This window comes from Acipenser ruthenus, chromosome 6, assembly GCF_902713425.1.
Source record: "Acipenser ruthenus chromosome 6, fAciRut3.2 maternal haplotype, whole genome shotgun sequence".
Taxonomy (NCBI): domain Eukaryota; kingdom Metazoa; phylum Chordata; class Actinopteri; order Acipenseriformes; family Acipenseridae; genus Acipenser; species Acipenser ruthenus.
In genome coordinates, this window is record NC_081194.1 from 36,600,279 (window position 1) to 36,606,840 (window position 6,562).

A 6,562-nucleotide genomic window follows, 5' to 3' on the forward strand; every position below is an offset into this window, starting at 1 on the left:
ATTCTAAGTAGTGTTTGTTGCCTTCATCTAAGCGCTTTGTCATCTTTTTTCTGCATTCCAATAACAGCATCGCCGTGTCTGTCTTTTAAGCAAAGATACTTAAATCTGTACATCTGCGTGTATATGCATTTTTTTGACCAGCAGCTTTCACATACACTACAGTACATCTTGTTCTCTCGATAAACAAGCCACAGGTACTTCATCTTCCAGTCAGTTATAAGAACATATTTTTGGTTTGTTTTTCTGCATTACTACTGCTTTGGTCACTGTAGTACAGTAGTCTCCGGCTAAGAGAGCCCCGTGAGTTATCAGGTTGACAGTTGCCAAGTCCGCTTATTATAAGAGAGTCGCGGTTGGAATTTGAGAGTTGCAGGTCGGAATTTGCATAAACACCCACACTCTAACATGGGTTGCGCTTGTTTTGAAAGGCAGTGTTGTTTTTTTTCTCGTGAGACTTGGCAACACTGATCAGGTTACAAAACAGTACTGTATCCGTTGTGAATGAATTGAATAGGTGTCCTTTTAAGCAAAGTTCCTGTTCCTTTAGCTGGAGCATTTATACTGGGAAAAATCAGTTTCACCCAAAGTGTGTTTCCTTTAGGAGGTGTCGCAGAGACTACTGTACATGTACAGTCAGAAGATGCTAACTGCTTAGCAAAAGAAACATCAGATTGATAACTGCTTTGCCATATTGTCAGACGCTGGTCTGGCACCAGAAACATCTAAAAGAAAATATCTTTAATATTGCTGCTTAAGGCAAATAATGAGGCTTATTGCTGCCACCTAGAAGACTGAAGTGCTGGTAGCGGTGGGCTGAGCCTAAATACAATTGGACATTTCAAATTTGTAGAAAGAACAGGGTAACATTTATTGGCGACTACTAAATTAAAAAAAAAAAAAAAAAACACACCCCACCACACGTTATGTAGAACACTAAATCATGACTTTAAATAAAAAAACATGTTTACGTACACGTAATGGATGCTGCTTGTGATATACAGCAAGCTTGCATTACACCAGCACCTTGATGAGGCCAATTAAGAACTGCAACAGACTTAGGCAAAACTAAGTTTTATTTAACAGTCACCATTCCAAGCAGGTTATTATGGAGGATAATTTGTGCCAAAACTTCCATGAAACCAGACTTCCACTCTACATGTCTGCTGGTCAGACTATAGGCTTGGGGTTTCAAAGAAAATCAGTAGAGGTGATAATCACACACAGTCACCATTCTCTAATTCTCCATTTGTGGAACCAACTATTGAATGGGTTACGGCACCTTGACAGACAGGCTCGACCTATACAAGCAATTCCTTCCTATCAGAAGACAGAGTAAACAGACTCACTTCAAGTTTACCAGAAATCATGCCGTTCGTCACCATGAGCTACAGTCTGAGAACTGTGGTAAAAGCATATTGTACCCTTACAAAATTAAGAATTCCAGATTGTTTTTCTAAATAGGTTAAGTACATACATTTCCAAGTCCAACCATGCTTAACTGCTTCTTATAACAATAGGCAAAGTTTGAGTTGAGAGTAATTGAGGCAACCATGATGTACAGGTAGTGGACAAAAAAAAAAAAAAAAAAAAATGGAAACACCAATGTAAAGTCACTTAATAGGGCGTTGGGCCACTATGTTATCCCGCTCTGTGGAGTTCTCGGCGGACCGTTTTTGATGAAACTGGCCGCTTGTGCCCCAGGTTGAAATTTGCAGTCAATTGATCTGCAGTTGCTTACCTGTTTTGCCTTGCACTTCGAATTAATGCACGGATATCACGATCCTGGAGTATGCACTTCCGACCACTATTGCCCTTTGCGGATGATGTCTTTCCCTCGGAGTTCCATGCCGACATCACCTTAGACACCATTGCTCGTGAAACATCAGCAAGTTGAGCTGTCTTGGTCACTGAAGCTCCTGCCAAAACGCGCCCCAACAATCACCCCTCTTTCAAAGTCACTGAGGTCTCCTCTTGCAGCCATGCTAGCTATTATAGGCAACCAGGCCTGTCCAGCATTTTTATACATGACCCTAAGCATGCTGGGATGTTATTTGCTTAATTAACGCATGAGCCACACCTGTGTGGAAGCCCTTGCTTTCAATAAACTTGGTGTCCCTCATTTACCCATGTGTTTCCATTTTTGTCCACTACCTGTACCTATCCTGCAAAACTAATCACAAGCCAAAAATATAGTATACAGTTAATTTAGAAATGCTATAGTTATGAATGAAATACAGGTAAAATAACGATTTACCATAAATGGCTGAATGTTTCTCCATCTTAAAAATAAATAAATTGCAACCCCACCCACTGCTTGCTGGCAATAACTGGTCAGACACATTAGGCTAAATGTTTGTTTGCAAAACAAATAACTTATGTAATCTGAATTTAAATTTAAACACTAAAACTTCAACTCTAAACCGTGTAGATTTAGGTGCATTTAATGCAGATTGGTTGGAGAGCAAACGAGCCATTTTTTATGGGTTTGCTTTTTCATTTTTTCTGTAATCAAAAACAGGACTGCAGACTTCGAGAACCTGAGCCAGTCTACAGCACATAACCTACAAGGGGTCCAGTCTACAGCACATAACCTCGGAGGAGTACAGTTGTTTGTTTCTGTATTTAATGCAAAAGAGTAGTCTACACATTAAATTTGATGGAATTCATTAGACTAAAAACTGGCAAGTACTGTAACCACAAAGGTTTTTTCGGTCGCTGCCTGTGCAGACAGACAAGCAGATATGCAGGACAACCCTCCCCCTCTCCCCTTCCCTTCCATTTACAGGCCGAGTGGAAAACCTGGCAAGCCGATTGTTTACAATGTGGTCACAAGCTGGAGGGCAGGGGAGCAGCCAAAACAACTGACATGTTCTGCAACTTCACACCTCAAACTGTTTTCATTTGTTACTTTGGCAGTTCAGATTACAAGAGCCGTCTCTCATTTTGATAATATAAAATATGCAAATTCTGAACAAGGAAGTTGTATAAAACTTTCAGTTGTAATCAATACGGTATTCAAAGTTTTAAGTTTAAGTTCTAAACTTTAGCCATCATATCACACTTTGTTGTTTGAACATTTATTTTTGTACAGTATGTATTGCTTACTAACAAGGTTTTTGTTTTGCTTTAGTTAATTTCTGAATGTTAGTTTTACCACACAAGCTAAACTGTCAGTCATGTTACACTCCAAGGTCCATGGTGTAAAATGTTACAATGCCATTAAAAAGGAGTAATCTGTATGAAGTTTTTAAAACACATGAATAAATCTGTAGTGGCCTAATATAGCCGATCTCCAAATATACAGTACTTAATCAGAAAATGATAATATCCAGCAAGAAACTACTGTAGGCTAAATCATATTTTAGTTGTCTTGACTTTCCTGTATATCGTGAGCCAGAAGTTACGTGGACAATACATTAAAGGAGGTCCATTATGATTAAGGATACGATTGTCACAGAAATCGTGAAAATAGTTAATTTGAACAAGTCAGTGAAATCTTCTAAATGGATGTAAAAACACATTTGGTTAGGTACTGCTATTTCATTTAAAAATGCAGCATATAATGCACTGAAAATACAAATCTGCAAGTATCTGTAAATTGGTTGGTTGTGTATGCACACATCATTTACATGTAGCTATGTAGGCCAGCGAATGAAATTTGTATTTTGTAGCTGATTATATATAACACAGATCATATGTTACTGTAAACTCTAGGTTTTGATCTTCACATACATGCAAGCGCTTGTTAACATATTTAATAAAAAAAGTGGGCTTCCATCTTCAACATATTAATTAATACTTACATTTTATTTCTTGAAACTTTCAAATGATTTGTAGTGTACCCAAGTAGTCTGTTGAAAATAAATACCCACTTTCTCAAACTAAACAAAATACTTCAGACTGCTGTTAAACATCTTTTTATTATTTCCTGCAAACTGTATATTATTATTATTATTACTTATTTCTTAGCAGACGCCCTTATCCAGGGCGACTTACAATTGTTACAAGGTATCACATTATACATTATTTCACATTATACAGAGATCACATTATTTTTACATACAATTGCCCATTTATACAGTTGGGTTTTTACTGGATCAATCTAGGTAAAGTACCTTGCTCAAGGGTACAGCAGCAGTGTCCCCACCTGGGATTGAACCAACGACCCTCCGGTCAAGAGTCCAGAGCCCTAACCACTACTCCACACTGCTGCCCGCAAGGGGTTTATCTATTTTGTAGTCTCCCCCCCCCATTTTTTGACGTTGCTGTATATCAAATTTTACACCCCTGTCAGAAAATGCATCCCATACTATTTTGCGGCTTCATTTATTGACGTTACAAAGTTTTCATGAAAATATGCACCCCCTGCAGTAACAAAAGTTTAAAATGGTATCGTTCAAAATATTAAAATTCCTATTTTTGAAAATGTTAGTGGTTTGTTTAAGAGCTGAAGCAGCAAAAGATAGTTGTTACACAACTCTTGTAAAACGTTAACAGAAACACTTTGAATAACCGAACAAATCAACTAATTAAACTAGTTTGAAAAAATATTACTTTACTGTACAAAAAAAAACAACTATTTTCTAATACATGACTCAATAACGTTATAATTTAACAGCATTAGTTTTGTAGACGTCTTTCATATATTGACTAACAAAATAACATAGGCTACGTATCTGTAAATACGAACGGATCTTAAATAAGGAATGTAACGTCTGTTTTCAGTGGAAAGGCAACATAGTATTAGCAAGACCCTGTCTCTCTCACAACACACAGGAATCAATAAAGGACACAGGTCGCCACAGTACTTCAGCACAACAACTAATTCCTTTAAAATGTAAAACAAGAAGACCTGTGTTTAATTAAATAACAAACCTTCGAATGAAAGCGTGGAACTGAAGCGACGGAGATTTAGCTTCTGCTGCTTGGTAAACCCTGGATTATTATTATTATTTTATTTTTTATTTTTTATTTTTTATTTTGTGTGTGTGTGTGTTATTAGAAATAGTTAACAATAGAATAAAGCAAACTGTCAGTTATTGATCCATCTGGCTTTACTCAAGTGCACACATTACTGAATAAAATAAAACTGAACAGAAGCACATATGGTAAACGCTCGACAGAAGAAAGGGGTTTTATGAGAAATGGAATATACCTGAAAAAGCCTTACCAAATGCACATTTATACCAATCTATGGAACAAAAGGAGTTTTTACTGCTTGTCAGATAGATTTAACAAAATTAAAACCAACCTAAAGCAGCTCAGCGCGGTATAGTAGGTCTTTAAAAAAAAAAAAAGTCATGATTAAGATTAATGAATACCAACGGCATACACACAATCAGACTTATTTGGCTAGTTTTGACCAACTCTGGATTTTGTTTCACTCGACCTCTGCTGTTTAGTAGTCCGAATTAGCCGACACACAGTACCATTAGCTACGGTAGGCAGGTGAGGTAATTTAAACCAGTAAAGCAGTATAATTTTCAGTTACCTTTGTATGTAAACTGACACCAACACAGTCTTGCCGTTTCTGTTGCTTTTGTCTCTTGCTGTTTTGATTTTTCCTTTATTAAAAGCTCAGTCGATCATGAGATCACGTGAGAAATCAAGCAGTCGATCATGCGCTCACGTGAGAAATCATGTGGCCCAGGGCGCGTGATGAATAGCTGCTTGCCTCTGCATCATTCGTGCGACCCATAATAACACCAATTTCAGAGGGCAGGTGTGTTTGGTGATTGGGGTACCCAATTTTGGGCTAAATTTGACATTGCAAGAAATTGTGCAGATTCAACTACTGTAAAAAGATGAATGCAGTTTAAAATGTAATAAGTAGAAAAGTTTAATAAAAACATGTATGGACCTAGTGCCAATTAATCTTGTGATGTGAGGCAGTTTTACTCCAATGGTCCAGCTGCAATCAGATAATTATTTCAGTAGGTACCAGGATACAGAGGTATAAACTTTCTAAATAAATTAACTGATGTCACAGACCCTAATAGCAGTAGTCTTGGACTACTGTACTAAAGTAACATTAGGTAGGTTAGTGCTAGCCAGCCATGTATCCACAGTATAAGAAATGGGATGAGTTTTTTTTTTTTTTTTTAAATACTCAAATTACACTGTGAAATTGTTTATATGACTTTCCCACTCAAGTAACCTCCTAAATGATGATTCAAAGACAGTACAGTACTGTACAGTTCTGTACACACCAGAGATTGAAGGCTAAATAGGACATTTTCTATGACAATAGGACAGAGGAGCACAGCACACAACAGGACAGGCCAGCTATTGGGATAACAGGTGTTCAGATAAAGGGGTTTGGATAATCAAAGTTTTACTGTGCATGGTACTTTAAAAATCTGCATATCCCAAATATTTAAAACTGAGGAGCAAAAAAGATCTTCTATAAAGGGAACCAGTGATTGTGTTGTAAATGCTAATTATTATTTATTTCTTATTTCTTAGCAGAAATACTGATTGCTTTAAAAGTCTTGGTTATTCTCCACAAGAGCATAGGCTCTGCACATGGGGATGCACATGTGGGTGTTAGTTTGGTGGTTTA

General features: G+C 37.2%; 1 protein-coding gene across 1 annotated transcript in view; it reads right to left on the reverse strand.

The window, feature by feature from the left end:
- LOC117411196 (cathepsin B-like) overlaps window positions 1-5,668 on the reverse strand; it is a 61,847-nt gene extending 56,179 nt beyond the window's left edge. The window contains exon 1 of the mRNA XM_034018475.3: window positions 5,492-5,668. The gene's annotated coding sequence lies outside the window, so the exon portion shown is untranslated. The remainder of the gene's footprint in view (window positions 1-5,491) is intronic.
- Window positions 5,669-6,562: the final 894 nt, after the last annotated feature.